Source organism: Giraffa tippelskirchi, chromosome 4 (genome assembly GCF_054371585.1).
Source record: "Giraffa tippelskirchi isolate mGirTip1 chromosome 4, T2T-mGirTip1v1.2.pri, whole genome shotgun sequence".
Lineage (NCBI taxonomy): Eukaryota > Metazoa > Chordata > Mammalia > Artiodactyla > Giraffidae > Giraffa > Giraffa tippelskirchi.
In genome coordinates this window covers 188780404-188804903 of record NC_137278.1, presented here as the reverse complement: position 1 = coordinate 188804903, position 24500 = coordinate 188780404, and the positions used below count along the sequence as shown (strand labels likewise).

Genomic DNA, 24500 nt, shown 5'->3' with positions numbered 1-24500 from the left:
TCCTTTGATCATCTCTTGAATACGCCAAGCTCTTTCCATCCTCAAGGCCTAGAACTCGATGTCTGGGATAATCATCCTCTTTGTCTTTGACTGCCTAAATCCTGTGCGTGCGGGCTCAGTCGTTCAGTTGTATCCAATTCTTTGTGACCCTATGGAGTGTAGCCTGCCAGGCTCCTCTGTCCATGGGATTCTCCAGGCAAGAATACTGGAGTGGGTTACCATGCCTCCTCCAGGGGATCTTCTTGTCCCAGGGATCGAACCTGTGTATCCTGCATTGGCAGGCAGATTCTTTACCATTGAAGCCACCTAGGAAGCCCCTAAATCCTGTGTCTCAATTTAAATAAGCCTCTCGAGAACTATTCCTCTGACCCCTCCAATCTGTATTAGATCCCTTATTGCATGTTTTCATTATACCCTGAAGTTTTCTTCATAAAATTTTATCATTAGACACACGGGCCAATATTTGTTTGATAATCTGTTTTTCAAAGCTAAACTGCTACATGGTAGAATCTCTACTGAAGCAGAACATACTTTTCTATTTTGTACTTTATACTGAGAATATTTTAAGCTTCATCTTTCTTTCAGGTGAATATTAATTTTTTTTAACATGAGACTTGAATTCTCTGTTCCTTACATTTTCTTTATAACTCTTTATCCAAAAATTTTCCTTCAGGTGCAATTTTTATAATTAAAATTACACAATTCTCGCCAGCCTGCATGGGAGAGGAGTTTGGGAGAGAATGGATCCATGTATATGTATGGCTGAGTCTCTTCGCTGTTCACCTGGAACTATGACAATATTGTTAATCATCTATACCCTAATATAAAAAAAAAAGTTTAAAGTCTGGGGGGAAAACTACACAATTCTGCAACCAATTCTATTTTTTGTATACACAATTTACATTTTTTTCAATATTTTAGATATTAGCTAAAATTACAAAAATTGTTCATATCTGATATCTAGATATTTTCAAGTCAGAATTCTAAACAGACGATACTCAATTTTTACGAACAAATTTTCTCTACCATGTTCTTATGTGGAGAAACCCAGACAACTATGAATCCTACTACTTAATAAACGTGAAGGTTTACTTAGCCTCTATGAGCCTGGTGTCCTCATTTGTAAGTGTAAAATCTTTCAAGGGTATGAGAAATAAATACAAAGCATCCAAAGTCCCTAGTAAAGTATTATACTACATATCAATTCCTTCCTCCATGAAGGGAAAAAGAAAAGTCTGTGAAATATACCAGGTTCTGTTACCTAATCTGATTTCCTGAAAGAAGACAAATCTAACTTTTTCTGCTTTATGGTCTATATTTCAGGGCAGGGTTGAAAATTTACTGTAAAGAGCCAGGTTGTAAATATTTGGGGTTTCTGGGTCACATGTGGTGTCTGTCAAATTATTTGTGTTTATTTTTAATATTCTACAAAAAATGTGAAAATCATTCTTGGCTTATAGAAAGAAAACCCTGGACACAGTGTGCTAGCCCCCTGCTCTAAATTTATAGATGCTCATTAATCCTCATCTCATTACCTGTGTAATATTAAGCTCTTTAATACTTAACTGAAAAATTTCTCTACTATTTATCAACTCTTCAGTTTAATAAACACTAACACATTTATATGCAAAGTGCTATCAGGCAACTGATTACCTAAAGAGATACATCTCACGTTATTAAAAAGAAGTACAAATAAAGCCTTTTGACGCTTTCCTCTATTGTCACTTCTCTCTTTCCTTTTTTTTCCCCCTGAGCCTACTACTAATCCGGATTTACAGCACAACCAATTTACGTTCATGACCTCGGGTTTCTCTTCCCATAATCCTGAATTGAAATTGGTGCTAGCTTGAGCTCCTTGATGAGAATCTGATTAGGCTTCTTGTATCACAGAGCTGGGCTTCCCTCGTGGCTCAGTAGTAAAGAATTCGCCTGCCAAACAGGCGAATTCAATCTCTAGATTGAATTCAATCTAGAATTCAATTGGTTCAATCTCTAGATGGGGAAAGAGTCCCTGGAGAGGGGAATGGCTACCCACTCCAGTATTCTTGCCTGGAGAATCCTATGGACAGAGGAGCCTGGTGGGCTACAGTTCATGGAGTCGCAAAGAGTCAGACATGACTTAGAGACCCAACAACAACCACAGAGTTAGGGGTCCCCTCACTGCCCATCCCTCCTCAGGCTCCCTCCTTTCAATTCTGATACACTTTTATAAATTCACCTTTCTCCCCCCAGCTTCCAAAACAATAATTTCTTCCTCTCTTCCCTAGTTCACCTTACCTGACCCCTAGTTGTCCAATTTTTGTCCCTTTCCATGCATAATCCCAATGGAAAAAACTCTGAATTCCATATCAGAATGAGTTATTACTGCTCTGCCTCTGAGAATCTGTGCATTTCTTAGCCTGAGGACCTCTGATTCTTTATCTATCACAGGGGTTAAAAGATAGACTGTGATGCCAATCAGATGCAGTTAAGGCCAGAGAAAGTAACACAGTCAAAGTTTTTCTTTATAAAGTACTCTAACAGACCTCTGAGATCTCTGGTTCAGAAGTCAGATGTGATTCAAGATCTGGCTTTGCCATTTATGTTTATGAATTAATGACCTTGGGCAAGTTAACTAACTCCTCTAAACCTTATTTTTCTTCATCTGTAAAATAAAGACAGTAACAACATCTACTTATAAGGTTTTGTGAGGGTTGCATGGCTTAATCCACACCCAGCACTAATCATAGTGCTGGGCATATAGTAAAGGCTGACAAAAAGTTAAACATAATTATTATGTAAGGGTAAATCAGGGATTCCCTGATCTTTTAGGTTACCTTCTCAGTCTCTACATACTTCTGAGCGTATCTATTTATTTCCACAGGTAAATTTATGCCTTTTTTTTAATGACACCGGTTAAACAAGTTCTCTGGCATTTTTCTCTATTGCACTGTGCTCCTCTTACAGGGATTTTTTTTTTTTTTAATGTCTCTCACCATTCAAAGAGAGGGGAGAGGGAGGACAGAAATGAAGGAAGGAAAGAGAGAGAACTCTCAGTTCACATTCTGTATGTTATCAATTAGTACAGTCAGTTTGGTTATAATGTGGCATATGTGTTCCTGAAAAATCGTGATGCTATGCAAAATCACACCATGAAAAGCACAGGACTGAGGGGAGAAAACAGCCATCACTGACACATAAAAAAGAAAAGACCCTAGCACAGTTTTTCAAATGTTATATGGCTAAAAAAATAAATAAAAACGATAATAAACATGGCACCTTACTTTGCAAAAGACCTGAAGTTTGCTTGTGGAATTGGGTGTCCAAAGGCTGTTGCTTGTGAGTTCATTGTGCAATGGTGGAAGAAGGCTTATCTGACATTGGAAGGTTATGAATCAAGACATGGGTGGTCGTGGCTCATGATATGCAGCGAAGTCACGGAGCTGAGGGGCGGCAGAGGCGTTTGCATGGGTATTTTGTCAATTTCTATGTGGCTCTCAGTTCAACTAGGTGAAATGCCTTGTGTTCACCAACTAGGTGAAAATAAAGTAAAATCAGGCACAACAAATGTGAAATCATTCTACTCAAATTGCTCCCTAACATCAATGCTGTAGGAATAAAATTTCATTTTCAAAACAAGTACGGTAGCTGAACTGACTGTATTTATCTCCAAACTGTGAACTCCTGAAAAACATTCCCAGAAATATAATCACTATTTTCAATGTCTGTGTTGCCCTTCAATTTCCTACCAGCCCAAAGCCTTTACCAAGAAGTCATTCTTTGCTCGTCAGTATTGAGCTACTACACATAATCTAGAATATTTAACTGCATCTTTGTTTCTTCAGCTTTCCCAGCTATGGAGAGCTCTGATTCAGACAGCCATGCCATATGTGTTTAGGTATCTAAACAGTCCTGTCCCCAAAGGTGTCCACTGCAACAGAGGAGGAAAAGGCCTGCTAGGCAATAACTCACTGCCATGGCATGACATTTACTCAATTGACAAATATTTACAGTGAGAATCTACTAAGTACATGAAAGCATAGGAGTTATAAGATGAAACCACATCCTACACTGCTATATTTAAAATGATAACCAACAAGTCCTATTGTACACACAGGGAACTCTGCTCAATGTTATGTGGCAGCCTGGATGGGAGGGAAGGTCGGGGGAGAATGGATACATGTATATGTATGACTGAGTCCCTTCGCTGTCCACCTGAAGCTATAACAACACAGTTAATTGGCTATCAGTTCACTTCAGTCGCTCAGTTGTGTCCAACTCTGTGACCCCATGGACTGTATACTCCAATACAAAATAAAAAGTTTAAAAAAAGAAAAAGAGGAAGCCACATCCAACCCATCATAGTAAGAGGTAGAGACTCAACTCAGCAGATTATTTCAAGTCAGTGCTATGTAAGGGCTTCCATGTTATGTAGAAGGTGTAAAATCTTACAACACATGTGAAAATAACAGTAACACAAAACATAACATGAAGCACCTTAATAGAAAGTACAAAATACATTACCTTCAATGTTGGAAGAGGGGACCAGGAGAAAGTTCATGGAGGTGATTAGCAGACCTGAAGGATGAAGTAAATTTTGGATAAGAGAGAGAGACTTCCTTAATGTGGCATGCGTCAAGAAAAAAGCAGGACATGGAGATGTAAAGCATCAAGATCAAGAAGTGTAGGCCATAAATTAAGATATATGACAAGTGGTAAGTTACGTACCAGACTTTGCATTTGACATGATGCGAAATGGAAACACCACGGACAATTTTGAGCCAGTGGAATGCAACATCAGTGATGAATGGGCAATGGGGAGCCCAAAGGGCATAGAGAGATCCCAGGCTTTGAATAAGTTAAGAGACTTCATTCAGAGTCTTTGGATGCCAGGCCAGCACAGCAGGAGGGCTTCCCCCAGCTACAATTCCCGGCTTTGTGTCCAAGATTGATATTCACAGCTCTACTTAATGGATACTAACTGTGTCATTTGGTCTGGCAAATTGTATGAAAAAGTGGAAAGAAAAAGAAAAATTACCTACAAAATGAGGAAAAAGTATTTTTCAGAAATGAGGAAAGAAGAAACAAAAGAATGCAATGCAACCTACAGTAATAATAATATTGTCAGATATTTAAATCTGACATTTGTTAGGATCATATAATTAGGGGAGTTAAATAATATGATTCTGAATTACATCTAAACATCTGACACAATGTATTTTTAATACTCAAAAAACTGTACACCAATGTTCCTAAAAGCAAAAGCATTCTTGAACAGATGTTCATGTGAGATCTACGGCAAGATTAAGAAACATTACGTGCATTTCAACTGAGATTTTACATTACCAAGTAGAGAGACAAAATTTTACAAGGTGCTTTAAATTTTTAGAAAATATATTGAGAATTAAAACTACCACAAGCTTCTTCTAATCAAATTCCCAAACCTAGTTAATACATTCTATACAGAAGACTTGTATTCAAACCCCATAAATTTTAATTAAAATAAGAAGTATAGTTTTTCACATAGCTGAAAAGTCCAATTAACATGTTCACTTGTCAAAAGTTAAAAACATACACAAACTTCAACTCTACAATGAAAAAGAATTTTTAAAGAATATTTAATGGTTTAATCAAATCAGAACTATCCTATAGGATAAATGATCAAAAGAATGTATGATAATCTACCTCATTATATCACCTCCACAAAAATTTTATGCAATTCAACTAAGCTATTATTTAAAAATCTAAAATAAGCTGAATCAGAGTCCCTTAAAATTCCAAGCCAGTTCCCTTAAGTAATCGTCATACCTACCTACCTTGATGAGTTAATGACATATGTGATTTCACTGAAGAATAAATGAAAAAGAAGACCTCTCTATACAACTTATTTCAGAATTATTTACATAGAAAATGAGTCTAAATGTTTATCTTAACCTCTTCTAAGTCATTCCCTCTTATATGCAATTTACTTAAACTGAAGAAACTGTGTCCAAGTTTAGTTACTGAAAAACAGAAACCTCCTTGAAAATACTCTAGGTACAGTAGGTACAAGGATATCCTTCTTCAAGTGAAAATAGGTGTGTCAAAAGACAAAATATTTTACATACCATCCCCAGTGCATGTATGAGATTTATCCTAACAGTGAGATTGACATGTACCTGGGAATTTTGGCCTGTAAAGCTGACCAAAGCTTTGTAGCAAGGGTAAAAGTAAATCAAGCCATAAACATCTCAAGGAATCTCATTTTCTTTTTATGCTGACAAAAAGCTACATACAATGGTTGTAGGAGTAGTTCAAACTTGTATGAACTGTTACTATTCCTTATGGTGTAGAGCGTCTCAGTAAATAACAGACACATTACGGGAAAATCAACATATCCAGGACTCCATTTCCAAAAGGATCTATATAGTTATAACCACGGCACCTGAACTCAAGAAGGCATGACACTTCCCAGCACCCTAACAGCGATGTAATCAGTTACTTTTGCTATGCACTATATTGTGATACACTCTTACTAGCTCTCCTCTGATTTTCTACAGTATCTTACTTTATACTTGCACTTAATTATTACTAAGAGAACAAAAAGGCTCCTCCTGAATAGTAAATGTAACAAATAAATAGATAAGAGCTACAAAAAATAGTAGATCTCTATGTACTAAGAATTATATACACTTGCCATTAAGCTCATACTTAAAACACCCTATGTATCAAATTATGGAGTGTTATGAAAGAGTTTTATGAAAAGTTATAGATTTTTGGAGAAGAGTGGTTCTTTGAAAAATTCCATTAATTGACTATTTAAACATTTAAAAGATCCATTAACATACATGGGTTTAAAAAAAAAAAACTTTAAAGACATATTCACTAGTTTCTTGGTCCCAAGCAAAATGTTTACACAGAAATTTGGCAGTGCAAAGTCTGTTCTCAGAGCCAATAAAAACTTAAGAAAACTGAGCTTGGTAATAAGCACATTTTCACAGTACAACTAAAGGCATAGAACAACCCAAAGCAATTAATATTTATAGGATAATCACAATATTTTGCATATCAGATTAATTTTTAAGTAATTTTAAGAAAACTTGAGATACACACACACACGCACACTTTCCCAACTGTTAATGGTCAACAGACTTTTTTCTTAGCTATAATGATGGAGGGAGGGAGGATTACTCTCTTAACCACTGACTTAAGGGATGAAAATTCTGCGTATCCTCACCTCTATACACAAGAACCCCGGAGGCAGGAGGCAGGACCCTATAGCACCTAGAGTACCAACTTCACCAAGTCCAGAATTTCTCTGGAGTTCCAAATAGGAATTCACAATATTGTCAAAGGGTTTATTGGGACTAAAAGTATTACCACATGTTTCAAGGTCTACAAATATCCTCCATGATAATTACGCCTTTGAGAGCCCTCCTTAGCAAAGAAAATATTCACAAACTCAAACTCACCCACACAAGCCAGGAAAGCTGCTCTGAGAGATCCTCCGGGCAATACTGAGAGGACATTCCTCTCTGTTCACTCCGGTGCCAAGTGACCTTCGGCACATCAACATCAGCAAGGGTGGGGCTTGGAGCTTCAGTTTCGGCATTGTGCTACCCTGGACGAAGTTTCTCTGGTTTCTCCAGGGCGTTAACTAAGACTTCCTCTTCTTGTTAAGTGAGTAAACACAGCCGCTACTATGCTTCCAACTCTTCCCTAAAGTGGTAAAGCCGTAAATGGTACAAATACTGGAGCTAGGTGCTCTAAATTTAATCTATCACTGATGGGCTATTATTATTCCCATCTAAAGAGGTGAATTCTGAGGAACAGAGGTTAATAAGTAACTTAATGGGAATTACAGGTGCCACAATCCGGTCAACTGAGCTAATGAAGAAGACTTTCCACCATAGATACCCAGAAAAACAGAAACAGATTTTTAAAATGAAATACACAGCTACACTTGCAGTAAAGAAAAATCCCCCTAGCCAAACCAAAGCTAGGACTGACGGCCAAACCAAAGCCAGGGCTGATGGTCAAACCAAAGCCAGGACTGACAGCCAAAGTGCTAGTAAGCACAAAAGCAAATATCGTCAGTTGTGGCCAACAAAAGAATCACTGGAGAGTCTTAAAGGCTTATGTCTAACTGAAATTGGTACGGAGATGTCCCCTCAAAGAATGGGATCAGAATAAAATTCTCTCCAAACTTATGGTTGCCAGCAGGGAAGGATGGGGAGAAGGGATAGTTAGGGAGTTCGGGATCGACACGTATACACTGCTTATAGTTAAAATGGACTTCCCTGGTAGCTCAGACCGTAAAGAATCTGCCCACGATGCAGGTGACCTGGGTTCGATTCCTGGGTCAGGAAGACCCCCTGGAGAAGGAAATGGCAACCCACTCCAGTATCCTTGCCTGGAGAATTCCATGGGTAGAGGAGCCTGGCGGGCTACAGTCCATGGGGTCACAAAGAGTCGGACACAACTGAGCGACTAACACACACGAATGCTTTGTTGTGACATAACATTGAAGGCATGAACTATGGGAAAAGCACAATACTTTCATGTTTGTGCCCTAGCTTCTGGCTTCAGCTTCATAGTTAAAACGGATAATGAACAATACTGTACAGCACAGGGAATTCTGTTCAATGATATGTGGCAGCCTGGATGGGAGGGGAGTTTGGGGGAGAATAGATACATGTATGTATATGGCTGGGTCCCTTTGCTATCCACCTGAAAGTATCACAACATTGTCAATCGGCTATACTCCAATATAAAAAGTTAAAAGAAGAGAGTTCTCTCTCAGGAGAGCAGAGTTCGGCTAGATTTCCAGCCCCACTTTTCTTCAGCACAGTATACAAACTGCCCAACCATCCATAGCGACCCTAATGCTCATATAGGGAGAGAAGAAGAGGCACACAAGTTGGGCATAAAGCTGGTTCTGAGGTCCTTCCATACAACTGGAGCTGTCGACAAAGGGCTGCGATCACAATTATAGAATGATGAGAGTGATAAGAGAAATCCACCCATTGTCTTAGTAAGACTTTCAGTGGAGTTTGTCTCTGAGAGTCTGGGTGAGAGGTCAGGGGAAATACACCCAGAAATTAAAATCTTAAGCCTGGGGCTTCCCTGGTAGCTCACTGGTAAAGAATCTGCCTGCCAATGCAGGAGACATGGGTTCGATCCCTGATCCGGGAAGATACCATATGCTGCAGAGCAACATAGCCTATGCATCATTAATACTGAGCCGGTGCTCGAGAGCCTACGAGCCACAACAGTTGAGTCTGCAGGCTCTAGAGCCCATGCTCCACAACAAGAGAAGCCACTGAAATGTGAAGCTTGGATACCACGACTACACAGTAGCCATCGCTCGCCACAACTAGAGAAAAGCCCCAGGCAGCAACAAAAATCCAGCACAGCCAAAAAAAATTAATTAATTAAATTAAAAATAAGACAAACAAACTCCAAGCCTGTGTCACAACAGTTCTGAAGTCTGTGAGAATCTTCAAAGTAAGAAATGAAGAAAAAATGGATCCTGGGCTTGTGATAGCCCTGGAGTACCTGAAATAAACAAACATAAAACTCCATCAAAAGTAACACTACATCAACAAGGCCATAATGGATTCCCACAAGCTAGAAAAACTAAACCAGTACAAAACAAAAGCAAAAAAGAATCCTCACTAAAAAGGAGCTTATAATTTAGAAATTACAAAATAAGTGAGAAAATGATTTACTGTGATTTGATGTATTTGAGTACTAACAAATAACATCAAATGGAAAATTTAGCACTCAACTAATGTTTTAATATGAAGATGCCAGAAAAGCAGAATTATTAAGAGATGGGGAAGAAAAGAGCCTATAAACAAGGAAGTGAAAAAACAAGCAGGTTTTACAACAATCAAACTGAATTTATATGCATATAGATATGCATATTTCTCTGCATAGAGAACCCATAGTTTTCATCAGAATCCTGTAACTAAGAAAGGGAATAGCATCACCATAAATAGAATTTTAAAAACTTGTTTAGAAAAGTGCTAATCGATACCAGAACTTAATTATCTGGCAGAACCTATTCACACCAACTTTTCTTCTCTACTATTTTTCAACTTCCTGACCACTGTGCTCTATAACTGTTCATTTCTGGAAATTCTAACCCATCCCCCAAGCCATTCAGAAACCTCCAACACTTGCAAAAAAGATAAGAGTGGAAACTGTGATGTGCCACCCTGATCCTCTTTCACAACTGAAGGATTTTTTTCCCCCAGATGTTGTAGTGATGCCAGCATGCAGGCCTTGGCCATGAGCTCCCTTAAGAATGACCTTAGCTGAAGAGTCTCCTCCTGTAAGCTCATGCTCCCCTCTCAGGGCAGCCCATATCCAAAGACCGGCTGGAGACAACGGTGAAACGCCATCCCAGCTTTAGAGCCTCCAGGGGTCAGACTTCCACCAAGACTACAAGACAGCCTAACTTCCCCCCTGCCCAGAGCTAGTTTCTTCCTTCCACTCCCCAGGGCTTGACTGATCCCAAGGGCACTTTCCGAGAAATTTCCAGTGCACTAATTTCCATCTGAGTTTGCATCCTAGGGAACTCAAACTGCAACAGAAGAAAATCAGAAAGGAATAAAAAAGACAGGATATGAGAGCAATACTATCAAGGAAGTGAAAAGGGTAAGAAAGACTTGTAACCAGCCAGGAGAATGACAAAAGGTATTAATATATCTCTTTCTTTGATAATAGAAAGGAAGGCCTTTTTGAAAATGAACAATATAATCACAAAAATTCCCACCCACCATATCAGTGTATCTCTGAACTTGAGAGTCAAAAGGACTCTTAACAGGGTATTCCAGTTCTAGCCCCTGTCACTTTGAAGATAAAGCTCTTAGGCCCAGGGGTCTGCGAAACGCCAAAACTGTAGCTGCTTAGAAACAGGAACAGTTATTCTTTTAAGACAGTCACTTTTCCCAAAGCAAGTTAACAGGTACATTTAATACTCTGCTACGACAAGGTTACCAGTAGTGATATGAGTGATGTGTGTGTGTGTGTGTGCAATTTCTGGCTTCCTTTAATAGTCATGGAAAAATGTGCAGCAAACAAATGTATCACATTTCAAATACATATTTCTCATGGCTACTTCTGGTGAGCTGCCTTATCTTAGAAAGGGGAGAGAGTCAAAAACCCATGAGCCTAGCTTAGATTTGTCCCATGCCCCAGTAGCAGAATTCTGATATATCTTTTAGTTCCGAATCATTGATAAAGATGTTAATGATAGTTTTATAAAAGGCTAATCTTAACCTAGTTGTGGTGTGTGCTCAGTCATCAGTCATGTCCGACTCTTTGTGAACCCATGAACTGTATAGCTGCCCAGGCTCCTCTGCCCATTGAATTTTCCAGGCAAGAATACTGGAGTGGGGAGCCATTTCTTCCTCCAGAGGATCTTCCCGACCCAGGGATCGAACCCGCAGGCTTACTGTGGTACAGGCTGGTATATGACTAATCATTATCCAGAATACTAATAAAAAAAACTACACAAACTAAAACAATATTCATACTCACACTCAGAATGCCAATGACACTGGACAAATCTAAGCAAGGTTCATGGGTATTTGTTGATTCCCTTACCTTTCGAACAAAGAGCAGAACACCAGAAGCAGTCATGAGGAACAGTATATATTTGGAATGTGACAGATTTGATTGCTATACCTTTTTCCCATGACTACTGAAGGAAGTTGGAAATTGTGCATGCACACACACACACACACACATACACATCTCTACTGGTAACCTTGCCCTACATTCCACATTTTGTAACCACATATACAGAAGCAGACAAGATAAGCTGTAGCAAAACCTCTCAAACTAAACCCACCAGATCCAAAAGACATGAAGGCATTTACATAAATTGTTAGGACCGCCAAGCAGAATGAATCAACACTGTCATGATCCACTCATCTTGCAAACCTAAGCAGAGTCTCACTCTCAGTTCTTCAATTTGTCTTTCATTCCTTCCTCTCCCAAGAATCACAATCTGCCGGGTCTTCTCTAAGCCAACGCTTCTTCTCCTTCTAACTTTAAAAACTTTTTTTCATGAAAGTAAGAAACTAATGTGCTAGAAATATGAGAAAATCCAAAAGAAATTGTGTGTGTGTCTGCACTCAGTTGTTCCCAACTCTTTCTATGGACACTAGCCTGCCAGGCTCCTCTGTACATGGCATTCTCCAGGCAAGAACACTGGAATGGGTTGCCATTTCCTCCTCCAGGGCATCTTCCCAACCCAGGGATTGAACCTGCATCTCTTGTGTCTCCTGCACTGGCAGCCAGATTCTTTACCACTAGCACCACCTGTGAAGCCAAAAGAGGTTTCTAAACTCTAAATGTCAAACCTCAATTATATACAAACTAAGCTACTTGAATACATACGGGTAGAATGAGTAACCAAATACTTTAACGACTTATCTGGAAAAGGAATGAGAGTGCAATATAACACATACTGGGTGACAATCACGTCACATTATTAATACTTTACAGGCATACAAAAGGGCAAACATGCATGGCATGTGAATGAGAGGAAGAACCAATTTGTTCATATAATAAAAGATCAAATGAGTCACTATGGATTTAGAGTCATTGTTTGGACACAGGATCTGGATAAAAGGTAGAAAACATAAAAACAGAAGCAACATAAACGGGCACTTCTTGTGAATAAATATACACTGGACTAACAATATTCATTCTTCACATAAGTCATTTAGAAGAATGAGATCATAATTCAATTTCAGGTCTATAGACAGCTTGTGCTGTGTTATGCTTAGTTGCTCAGTCGCGTCTGACTCTTTGCGACCCCGTGGACTGTAGCCCACCAGGCTCCTCTGTCCATGGGGATTCTCCACGCAAGAATACTGGAGTGGGCTGCCATGCCCTCCTCCAGGGGATCTTCCCAACCCAGGGATCAAACCCAGGTCTGCCACATTGCAAGTGGATTCTTCACCAGCTAAGCTACCAGGGAAGCCCATAGACAGCTTAAGTCTCTCTTATTATAAGACAGAAAATACTGATTTGAGAACAATGAACTCATTATTACTGTAAAATAATATAATGGCATATAAGTGAACAAAATGGCAGTTTTGCCTTAAATTGGCAAAGTTTTAGGTATATACTTGGGAAACATCACACAGACTTACCTGATTATGGATTTCAATGTCATTTTCAACCTAGGAATCACTGTAGAGTTCCAATGAGTCACGCTTTTATTTGACAATTTCAATTAAAAGGCCAAAAAAATTTTGAAAAACATGGTGAAAACAAAAGAAAAAAGGATTTCTCGTTTCTATTCATGACCTACAACCAAAGAGAAGTTGGAAAGTGTGGTGACCTCAGCTCAAAGAAACCAATCGCTTGTGTTTATGCCCTCACTCTGCCACTGAATAGCTCTGTACCTCAGGGAGTAATCTAACCTCCCCCTGTTCCATTTCCTCACCCGCAAAAGGAGATCAATGAGACCAGCTTGTAAACCCTCATTCACGTCTATTCTAGAACATTTACCTAATTCAAACTTAAAAACAGAAAATCTACTTAATTAGATTTGGGCTAAGATGGGTTGCAAAGAGTCAAACACGACTGAGTGACTGAACTGAAGACACAGCAATTGGCAGTTTCACTCTTTTCAACAGAAAATGGTAAATGTTCAGAAAAATAAAATTACCAAGGAGAAAAGTATGTGAAAGTGTTAGTTGCTTAGTCGTGTCCAATTCTCTGTAACCCCATGAACTGCAAAGCCCACCAGGCTCCTCTGTCCATGGAATTCTCCAGGCAAGAATACTGGAGTGAGTTGCCGTTTCCTCCTCTAAGGGAACTTCCTGACCCAGGGATGGAACCCAGGTTGATAAATCAGGAAAAAAAAGTGTCAGTTGCCATGAGGACAGCTATAAATTCATCTCAGAAATTATAAAGAAATACTTTTACAGAGTCTCCACTCCTGCTGAAAAAATTCCCATTTACATATACAGACTCCGCCAAAACACAACAGGAACAAAGAATTTCTGAAAGCAGAGAAAACAGAAGTTTTTGGCACACAGTACCAATATTTCTCATCATTATAAAGATTTCACTTACAGCTTCCTCATTTCACTGGACTCAGATGCTGCTGGCATTTCACAGAACAGGCTGGGTGAATGCATATCAAAAAACTGCCAAGATGTTCCTTGTAAAACAGAATTTTTAAACTTATGACATCATCCCCCAAACCTATGCTTTCCACAAAAAGTTAAACTCTAAAAAAATGATCAGACTACATTAGCCTATTAAAATCATGGGTGCTTCAGGATATTTGAGTGCCGTTTGGGAAGAAAAAGACATTTAATATAAGAGTACCAAACCCTTCCCAAAGTATTTTTACAGTCAGGAAATTATCACATTAGCTAGATAATATGACTTAACGTGGCTCAGTGGCAACGAACTCACTTGCCAATGCAGGAGATGCAGGAGATGCAGGTTTGATCCCTGGGTTGGGAAGATCCCCTGGAGAAGGAAATGGCAACCCACTCCAGTATTTTTGCCTGAGAAATCCCATGTACACAGAGCTTAACAGGCTACCATCCATGGCGTGGGAAAGAGCCTGATACAAATGAGTGTGCACACACACACAGATATACACACGACCTCTCCTAAGTATAATCACATGCTCTGGCACCAGGAAGAAAGGAAGGAGTAGGTCAGCAAATGCAGAAAATGAACCGTGAATGCTGATATGGTACCATCTTACCAAAAAATCCAGAGAAATGCACCCTGTGAAATACCGTGAAGAATCATCCTATATACACTTTAACAAGCTAATACTAAGCAAGCAGCCTTGAAAAATTAAATCAGGCAGCATTACGATAAACAGAATGAAATGGCTGTTTTCAGAGCAAGCAGTTTAGAAAAAGCGTGTAAACAGTCCTGAGAATGACATAGCCTATATCATCCTTCGAAAATACAACTTGCAATTAAATTTGCACATCAAATGATCCTTGAAGCTTGTATGTTACCAATACATAGGGGTGGCAGAGGGGTCTTAAATCATGAGCCTCGCCAGTGGCAGAGAACTGCAGTCACATAAAAAAAAGCCACTGCTGCAAACACTTCAACATGTGTTTGAATGCCACAGTGATGCACTGATATTAAAGTGCTAGAGGCTGTATCAGTTTTAACTTCTTTGAATATCACTGGACTCAAGTTTGCCCAGGCAACAGAAAATTGCTAATACAATGAAAGTGAATGGCAACCCACTCCAGTATCCTTGCCTCGAGAATCCTATGGACAGAGAAGCCTGGAGGGCTACAGTCCATGGGGTCAGACACGATTGAAGAGACTTAGCATGCATGCACACACAACCTTAAACAAATCATTAATATAGGCAATAGGATATAGTTATAAAGAACTTGCCTTTATGTGCAAAACAGGTTCAGATACCAGTACTGTTACTCACAGCTGTATGACTTTGGCCAAATTACTAAGTCTTTATGCTGATTTTTGAAGTGAAAATAATACACCCTTTTTCATAGAGGCTGAATGAAATGCATGTAAAGAGCACAGCCTGATTAACTGTCAGGAATAAATGGCAGTTTAACAAACATCACCACTTCTCTGAGTTTTCTTTACCTTTGCCTGAGTACTATCTTAAACTGCTGCATGCTATATATCCTTATCAAATGGTCTCTCATCAAAACTTTAACCATGACTATTTTTAAGTCTTTTACCATTCACAATTATTGTTTTACTCTGATTCTTCCCTGAAAGCTTTCATAATCAGCTACTGTGAGAATATTCCATAATGGCCTAACTTGAATAACGTAGAGAACATACCACTGGGCTGTGTAAGAACTTCCAGAACTAATGAGGAAACTGAACTGCTAACCAAAAATCAAGCAGAATATGGGACAGAATGAACTCATGTGGATGATGTTTTTTACTTTTGTTTGAAGCATTGCTGGCTCTTTACTGTTATGTTTTCCAGATTTAAAGAAACCTTTTTTTCTCTTTTCTCTTAAGCTACCTATAATTTATAGCAATCTGGTAAATTATATCTTTGTAAACAGAATCAAAGCATTTATCTCTTCTCCCGAACTGATTCCCCCATAATCTGAATACTCTTAGTGAATATTCTATCTGCACAGCCACATAGTTGTCTACATAAAGTTCAATAAGCATCTATTCTTCTAAAAGGAGAGAATGGTAAATACTGGCTATACCGGCAAAACTTGAACTGGAATGTCATATCTGAGAATGATGTGCACAGAGTCAAGCTATGACGAGACAGCTTTAAGGAACTAAGGCTGAATTTAGGGAGCCAATGTTTATAAAGCTCGCTTCAAAAATCAGCCTGATACCTTGCTTATATGGTTTCTGCCTAACAAGTGAGCAAGCAAAGTCTATTCTTACAAGACCCAGGAACCTAGGGATATTGGGGTCGGGGTGGGGGACCTCCACAAGACAGGAATTCACCTGTCTCTAAATACTGCAGGCAAAAGCTGATGGTGAGTCACTGGCTTGGTTTCCTAACCCCAGAAAATTTTAAGAGGACAATCTGAGATGCCTTATTACAAGTGGTTAAGTGCAATCTGAGATTTCTTATTAGAAGTGGCTCCAGCAAAGCAGACTTAAAAAGAGCATATACATCGTTGATAACTATTCTTGCAGGACTGATATAAATTATCAGGCCAAGTTTAATGAGACCAGACTTATTTTGCAAACAAATTAGTCTTACTTAAAATATCTTTGACAGAAATGAGAGTGTCCCCAAAGACAAAAATTATGTTTCAGAGCAAAACTACAGCACACCCCTGTGGGTATTAAATTCTTGTCCTGTTCATTGTCTTTGAGGTTTGGTCAACTACCTGTAAACTGGACTGGATCCTGAATTCTTCTAGGCTCCCCCAATACTTAGCTACAACTCTCCAAACTACTGTGTTCTATTTTTTCCCATTCTTCTGACTTGGAATCACTAAAAATTAAAACTGCCTCTTTCCCAAAGTCCTTCAAGCCAACGCTGGACAACTCGATGTGAACTTCAGGGAAATCACAATAACTCAGGTATGGACAACCTTCCTTCCCGCTGCCATATGAGTCCCTCAGAAAGTTCTCCAGAAGGCCTGATGAATCACAGAGACAAACCGCAAACTAGGAAAATCTGCCACACTACTGCTAGTACTCCCCCTGCTCCATCTGAAGATTCTCTGAATCCAACATCTAGAAACATTCTCAATGACTGACTGCCCTCTGGACTAGAAAAACTAAGTTCATAGTTCGTTCTAACCATTAACCTGTTTTTTGGGGTTTTTTTTTTTTTTTTTTTTGTCTCCAGAGAAATCTCCAGCACCTAGAGACCATTTCAATGGGTTACTGGACAAGCTATACTAACTCAGTTTTTAGACCATAAAAGTTCTTGGTGAAGTTTCAGAATGAATAACAGGATTCGGGACACACTACTCCCAAAATATAGCACCTAGGCACAGAATATTTTAAGTGGGGAGATAGTGGAGGACAGAGGAGCCTGGCGTGCTGCAGTCCATGGGGTCGCAAAGAGTCGGATGTGACTTAGTGACTCAACAACAAGTATGATGAAAAAGCAGAAGTAAGACAGTCATCCGACCTTCCCCAAGCCTTTCTCCCCAGAAACAGGTCCTAAAATCGTCATGTGAGGGGTGCCCTTCCTATACCCAGAGAAAAGGAGCATCTTTATCTCTGAAGCAAAAGGCACACAGAACAATCTGAATACACAGGCCTTCTTAAATTTCCCCCCAATTCCCAATACTTACCTCCTACTCTTTAATCTATCATATTCCTCCATAACCGTCCACTCTTCATCAAAACCAACATAAAAACACTCAGGTCTGCTTCTCCATTTCCTTACAAAGGTTTCATGTCACAAACAACTTTTACTAAATAAATGTGTGTGTTTTTCTCCTGTTAATCTGCCTCTGTCAGCTTAATTTGCAGGTCCAGCCAGGGCCCCTGAGAGAATTGAGGAAAACATTCCTCTCCCCTATGCTCCAGACATCACTCTTCACATGAGTTTGTAAGTTTTTTTTTTCTGTTCACGCACACTCTCACCCAACACTGCATATCATTTGTTTTAAAAATTTATTTCAATTTGCCAGAGGAAAACTTTTTAAAACATCTCTTAGTTTAGCAGTCATCTTCATCTCTCTTTAAAGCAATTTCCATATAACTTCCTCAAAATTTTCTTGCTGATTTTTCATCTTTTTTTTTCTTTTAGACCAACAGGATTCATCTGTCAGTTGTCAGCATGAGTATTTTTAAATTGTGTACATAATAAGGCATAAACATGCATAAGATTTTTCCTCTAGACCAAAATAAACATGCAGCTTAAATATATATTTTCAATGTCAAGCTCCAACTTAGAACATATAATGTATACCTTATACCCATACCTTTTATTTAAAAAAAAAAAAGGTAGATTAGGTCTTTTTGTACTTTTTATAATGGTATCAGACATGCCTGTGTGACTGCATGCTCAGCCACTCAGTCACGTTCGACTCTTTGAGACCCTTTGTACTGTAGACCACCAGGCTCCTCTGTCAATTTTTCAAGCAAGAACACTAGAGTAGATTGCCATTTTCTTCTCCAGGGGATCTTCCCAACCCAGAGATCGAAGCCGAATCTTCTGTGTCTCCCTCTGTGTTTCCTCCTGATTCTTTACCCTCTGAACCATCAGGGAAGCCCATAATAGTACCAGACATTATCTCTAAATTAGGAAGAACATTAATCTTTTTATAAATTGGATGCATGTGGTAATCCTTTCTTTATACCTGCCTAGATTACTCTGTGGTGGTTTAGTTGCTAAGTTGTGTCTGACTCTTGCGATCCTGTGGACTATAGCCCATCAGGCTCCTCGGTCCATGGCATTTCCCAAGTAGGATTACTGTGGGTTGCCATTTCCTTCTCCAGGGGATCTTCCCGAACCAGGGATCAAACACCAGTCTCCTACAATGCAGGCAGATTCTTTACCAACTGAGCCATCAGGGAAGCACCTCAGGCAATTCAGTTCAGTCACTCAGTAGTTTCGACTCTTTGAGACCCCATGGACTGCAGCACGCGAGGCCTCCCTGTCCATCACCAACTCCCAGAGCTTACTCAAACTCATGTGCATCGAGTCAGTGATGCCATCCAACCATCTCATCCCCTGTCATCCCCTTTCCCTTCCACCTTCAAGCTTTCCCAGCATCAGGGTCCTTCAAATGAGTCGGTTCTTCACATCAGGTGGCCAAAGTATTAAGAGTTTCAGCTTCAGCATCAATCCTTCCAATGAACATTCAGGACTGGTTTCCTTTAGGACTGATTGGTTGGATTTCCTTTCTGTCCAAGGGACTCTCAAGAGTCTTCTCCAACACCACACTTCAAAAGCATCAATTCTTCGGCACTCAGCTTTCTTCATAGTCCAACTCTCACATCCATACATGACTACTGGGAAAACCATAGCTTTCACTATACAGACCTTTGTTGGTAAAGTAATGTCTCTGCTTTTTAATATGCTGTCTAGATTGGTCATAGCTTTTCTTCCAAGGAGCAAGCATCTTTTAATTTCATGGATGGAGTCAACATCTGCCATGTGATTATGGAACCCCAATAGATAAAGTCTTGCACTGTTTCCCCATCTATTTGCCATGAAGTGATGGGACTGGATGCCATTATCTTAGTTTTTTGAATGTTGAGTTTTAAGCCAACTTTTTCACTCTCCTCTCTCACTTTTATCAAGAGACTTAGTTCTTCTTCAATTTCTGCCATAAGGGTGGTGTCACCTGCATATCTGAGGTTATTGATATTTCTCCCAGCAATCTTGAGTCCAGCTTGTGCTTCATCCAGCCCAGTGTTTCTCATAATGTACTCTGCATATAATTTAAATAAGCCGGGGGACAATATACAGCCTTGACATACTCCTTCCCGATTTGGGACCAGTTTGTTTTTCCATGTCCAGTTCTACCACAGCATTTATGTGAGGATGCCACTTGTCATTCTTTCTTTATTTCTTAACGTCTTTGAGTATTACTGTATTCATTCAAGTAACAGAAAACTTTTATGGCTTCTTAATATAAAATCAAAATATCACCCCTTAATCAGTCAGCCAGTCAGTCCCTAAAGTTTATCAACTTTCAGAGCTTGATGTCAAAATCCAATCCTCATCTCAGACTTCCAGGATAAACTGTGCATTTTACACATATGATGGGCTTCCCTGGTGGCTCAGATGGTAAAGAATCTATCTGCAATGTAAGAGACCCAGTTTCGACCTCTGGTTTGGGAAGATCCCCTGGAGATGGGCATGGCAATCCATTCCAGTATTCTTGCCTGGAGAATCCCATGGACAGAGGAACTTGGCGGATTACAGTCCAGGGGGTCGCAAAGAGTTGGACATGACTGAGCGACTAAAACACAGTTTAACATATATGGTATGTTTCAAATACCACCCTAAAGTCTCCCTTAGCTAACTTTGACATTCTAGAGGAAACTAAGATTCAGAAAGAATAAGGTAGCTTTTCTGAAGGTGAATTAATTTTATCAAAGGTTTTCTATATCTTTAAATATAAAAAATAATTCAAATCAGCTATACTTCTATTTTAAAATTGGGTGACTATGGTACTACAAGTACATATTACATGGTCACTTACAGGGATTTTAAATTAATGCTTACATGGATCTTTGAGAAGGACACATACATGTGCATAACTCCCATACCCATTCTCTTGGTATTGTTCCATTTGGTAAGGAAGCCTATTTACAGACATCTCAGGACCTGAGAGTAATGGATACTGCTTTATTCTGAAAAGGTACCAGTCTTCAAGATTCCTCCCCAAATTAAACTTGTATATAATCTGTAAAAATAATGAGCCTTCAGTTAGTGAACTGAATTTAACAATGAAACAAAATTCAATATTGACAGAAGATTACGTATTCTCAGATATCTTGTTAGGGAACATTTTTTTTTTTTAATTCACCTTGTTTACTTCAAGGCAAACCCTATTCTGCATGCCATGAGGGGTACCACTAGCCCACAGATGCATGCCAATAAATCAGGATAAGGCAGAAATATCTGATACTCACCTGCTGGCCCTCTAAGCCAAATTTCACTCATTTGTGAGGACTGTCAGTAATGACAGCAACAACACACTTTATCTCACATCATCAACTCTGTATTGCTTGAAATCACTCTCCAAGTGTCGTACGTAGTGTGTATATAGTCTACAGATTACTTTCGCTTCTTTTTATTTCTTCTTAATTCTCTTAAGTTTGTCACCCTATCAAAATTATACAATGGGATTTACACCAATTATTCCTAGTCATATGGTGACTCACTCACTACTCAGTACTGACCTTAAACATCAGACCTGTAGAAATCTCACTTAAGAGCCCTGATTCATCACCGAAGGACAGAGACATGGATGAAGAAAAATATGAATGAGGGAAAAAATGTGAATTTTAAAAATTCATAAGCTCTGTAAATAAACAACTACTTAGTATATATTTACTAAACAGTATATATTTCTGTTGAAATTAAATATTTGTTAAAATTTGTCTCGTGTGAGTATGCTGATTGGGTTCATAAATAAAGTCAAGAATTTGCCCTTTAGGTTACTCTGTATTACAGACATAGATACACACACTAAAAGCATACAAGTAGCACAGGTATATGCATGAACATTAAACACAGCATAAACCTAATAAAAATCATACTTAAGTACACATAGAAGATCAGAAGACTTTAATATGATAGCTAGGGAGGGGTTAATCATAAAAACTGAATGAATAGACAAAAGATTGCGGGAAGCAAACTGCCACTTGTTTCCTATTAATAGTAAAGTTAGAAAGACTTTGCAGGGAGCTAATATTGAAGATGATTTCACAACTGAAACAAAACAGCCTGATAAAGCAAGAAGGACTAAGTGTGTCTTTCCTATGAAGGACAAGCTAAGGAACAAAGAATACAAGCAGAAAGAAAAACAACAAAAAACAAGACATATAATAATGTCAAGGAGAACAGAGTGATGGGATTGGGGGAGGGGACTGAGAATTTCACATTCAGCTATGGGGTATAAAGTTCAGTCTCTGGGGTTGTCGGGGGACTGTTGTTTAAGATTTAAGAAAATCTTAAAAAGAAATCACCCAGAGAAGGCAGCATCAGTTCAGTATAGTTCAAATATGTGCCAGAGAACCAGAACAACTAAGTTCTATAGTGATAAATGCCAGGTGGATTTATGAAAAATAGTCAAAAGGGAAGTGCCAGGTTTTGTCAAATACCTAGACATCTATGGAGTGACAGGAAAGAGTGAAGATAAATACATGTATACACACATACATATATACAGAATGCTTTGTTGCTTGAGATATTTATGATATAGCAGGCATTCCTCAAAATAGTGAAATACAATAAGAGGTATAAAGTGATAATCTGTAGCTTTATCTTTTTTACTTTTTATTAATTATTCATTCATTTAACATAAGTTAGTTATTAGTTTTCCTGCCTCCTTTTGCCTCCTGAAGGCATGAATAATAGATTTATTGAGTGCCTATTGTGAAGCATGTACCATACTGGGCATAAATGAAATCATCCTACAAGCATAAATGATTTTTATGGATTCTCTTAATCCATAGACGTAGAAGAGAGAGCAAGAGGGAAATCTCCTCAACTAATGAAATGGAAAACAATTTTGATTACTGAGAGTTGTGAATTAGAGAAGACATATAACCAGAACTGAACTAAATGAAACTTTGTTGCATATGACCTCTTAGATTTAAATTATTAAATAAATTAGAATGACTGTAATTCAGTAAGTGGTATTTTCCCAGTGTTTGAAATTAACTAGCTCTTAAATCATCATTCCACTCAGGAAACTGTATTAAGTTGTTTAGCTAAATCTGAGCAATACACAAGTAACTACAGTTTGACTGTTTAAATTCCTCCCAAGGCCTGTGGCATCTGGAGCTCTGCTTGTTTTCCTGGCTGATTTAATTTCTAAACATCTAGGAATATATTCAGCTGGGATTTCTATAAGAAGCTCTCATCATAGCCAGTCTGACCATTCGGCATATAGTATGTATTTCCAAATTAACAACCCATTTGATAACCACAGATTCATCACATCTCTTGTGATCATCCCTCCTCATTCCTACGTTACATTTTAAATGTAATTGAAAAATCTTAATATTTATTTTAATGTTCATAGATATGGACAGGTTTAAGGCTAAGACAGCTGACTCACTGCCACAGCTTACAAAAAGTACTTGAAACGTGGACACATTAAAATCAAGAATGGATAAGTCTAGTTTCCTTTCTCAAGATGTTTTTGTGAGTTTCCTTTTATCTGCCCTGTAATTCTTCAACAAATGACAAATCTACAGCTACAGAACAGGATAGTCATTCCCCACCAGTTCCAACTGTGAAGGAAAGCTTAAAAGCAATGTGAAGAGTAAGTGCCTGCTAGTTAGCACTGAAAGGAAATAATCAACAGATTAAAAGCAATGATGCAGCTAATTCTATTAAATCACTGGTTTTGACTTCTAACTACTTGCTTTTTATTGGTGGAAATTTAACTGTTGCCCAAAGTACAGGCAACTGGTTGTAAGAAAACACAGGTGACCCAAGCTGGAAGAATCATGCCAACCATAAAACTAAGCAGACTATTCATCACCATGGTAATAACTCTTAAAACAGACACAGAAGCCAATTCATAGGTTCCATTTTCAAACCAGGAAGTGATATGGGAGTGCATGCATGTATATAATTTACACAGTATCCTGTGCCAAGTTAATAACAGTCCAATAGATGAAGCTAAAAGAAACTACAGAAGTGGCCCTTTCAGTAACATTGACTCACAATGCATGGAAAGGTAATCTGTTTCTTTCGACAAAGAACCTCAGAGGATGTTACAACAATAATCAGGAACATTCTCCCAGGTATTAAGTCATTAATTGAATTTGAAGTGTCACTCATTACTCCTAACATCTACTTGAGGACAGCACATCTCTTTTGCAAGAAAATAAGTCCAAAGTTTAAGATTTGTGACTTACTTTCAATACAAAAGAACACTACCTAGCTAAGACTTTGAATAAGTTTAACTGAATATGGTCTTTTCAGAGAGACTACTTCCAGAAATATTCAAAACATAACATATTTTGACCTCAAGCTTCAGTAGCAAAATATTCAAACCAATAAAAATGTGCTAAACACAACTAAGAAAATAAAAACATAAGGCACAGACTGGAATATTAGAAATCATATTTCTTTAATTTTTCCTTCAAGGCAAGGGTACTTGTGAAAAATCCCCATGTGTTTTGCAGTTTTGGTACTGTCTGAGGAAGTCTTCAGTTCAGTTCATTTCAGTCGCTCAGTCCTGTCTGACTCTTTGCGACCCCATGAACCGCAGCACGCCAGGCCTCCCTGTCCATCACCAACTCTCGGAGTCTACCCAAACCCATGTCTACTGAGTCGGTGATAACATCCAACCATCTCATCTTCTGTCATCCCCTTCTCCTCCTGCCCTCAATCTTTCCCAGCA

General features: G+C 38.7%; 1 protein-coding gene across 8 annotated transcripts in view; it reads right to left on the bottom strand.

Moving 5' to 3' along the window:
- The window catches only part of EPS8 (EGFR pathway substrate 8, signaling adaptor), a 194127-nt gene that overhangs the window by 104365 nt on the left and 65262 nt on the right, over positions 1–24500 (bottom strand). The window contains exons 1-2 of one of the 8 annotated variants that reach the window (XM_081589147.1): positions 7431–7575; positions 4504–4557 (exon numbers count right to left, since the gene is read on the bottom strand). The exons of 6 other annotated variants lie outside the window; for them this stretch is intronic. The gene's annotated coding sequence lies outside the window, so the exon portion shown is untranslated. Of the gene's footprint in view, positions 1–4503; positions 4558–7430; positions 7576–24500 lie in introns of those variants that run through there. One more of the 8 variants, XM_081589148.1, reaches the window with a different exon arrangement.